Below are 1,408 nucleotides of genomic sequence, written 5' to 3' on the forward strand. Positions count from 1 at the left end.
TAAAGCCCAATATTTCCCCAATTAACTTCTAGCCTCCATTCCCCTCCAAAGGGTAAATAAGAGTTATGTTCCACAGTTTCTATCAGTTGAGCTTGGTCTGCAGGGTTAGTCGTATTATCAACTCATTACACCGGCACACCCACGGTCTCCTTTATTCTCATTAATCTGCCAGTCTCAGCCAACTCTCACAATCTTCACCTAATGAGTATTTATGGCCGAGGACTATCCACTTCCAACTACACATTCCATTTGATATTTTGGGCACTTTCACCGATTTAAAAATAGTTGTATAGTTAATAGCATTCTAAAGTATAGTGCAGTATATTCCAAATGCAAAAACTTAATTTCTCATTACGTTGTAACTCCCCACACAACGGAGAACCAAAATGATGATGTATCAGCCTCTCACGATTCATTTGTGTTTTTTTCCCCCCACCTGGTCCATCTCTCTCCTTCTCTGTTAGTCTGCAAATTACATCCCACTTAATGAACAAGGCGGCAAGGAGAGTTTCTCTCTCAGCTTTTCAGTTTCCATTTCAGTTTTTGACACTCAGCGTTCACGAGTAAATCGATCTAAATGTGTATAATTTCATACATCTCACAGCTGTTCTCAACCAAACTGAAATACCACATGGAAAATAACAGCATTGCCTCTTTTGAAGTCATATTCCCCCTCACCCTGTATTTGAATGTATAGTATGTAGTGCCCTAAATGTAAATGTAGAGCGAGAAGACGTGCAGTTCACGGTCCTGGATGGCCTCCAGTTTTATCCTTTTTAAATTCACAGGGAGAGGAGGGGGAGAGCGGAGGGAGACAGAAAGACGTGCGTGTGTTGGTTTGTGCGTTGCTCAAGGACTCGTGGAGCTGCTCGCCCATGTAGTTCATCCAGACAGAACACCTGGCCTTTTCCAGCCGGATGAAACCAACACAGGAGCAGCGGATGATCTTCTCTTCCTTTTCATCACTTTTTAAGGTCAAGTAATGCAAGAACGTAACAGCAGATAACAACAAAGAAACAAAGAAACAACAACATACTCTAGGCTGTCCATTATTGTCTTCTTAAGCCCGATTCTCACAGGACTAGCGTTACATCGGGGCCTCCCGTGATTTAAATGACCCCGTGACCTCTGTGTTTCATGCAGGGGATTCGCACAGGATAAGCATAATCTGTATCTTACTTTAATTTATCACCATTCCCCCCAGATATGATTGGAAATATCTAGGTCTGCGTAGCATCCTTTTCTTGTACACTGCTTTCCTGTTTCTCCAGCGACGAGAGGGGCTCACATAGAGGAGTTACTTCACACTACAGGCGTTTGGAAAGATAGAAAAATGATCGGTACCACATGCTGCCATGAACGTCTTGTCCATCCTGTCATCTTTATAATCTACAACTATAATTTAACC

The sequence above is a fragment of the Eutrigla gurnardus genome, assembly GCF_963514095.1.
Source record: "Eutrigla gurnardus genome assembly, chromosome: 1".
Lineage (NCBI taxonomy): Eukaryota > Metazoa > Chordata > Actinopteri > Perciformes > Triglidae > Eutrigla > Eutrigla gurnardus.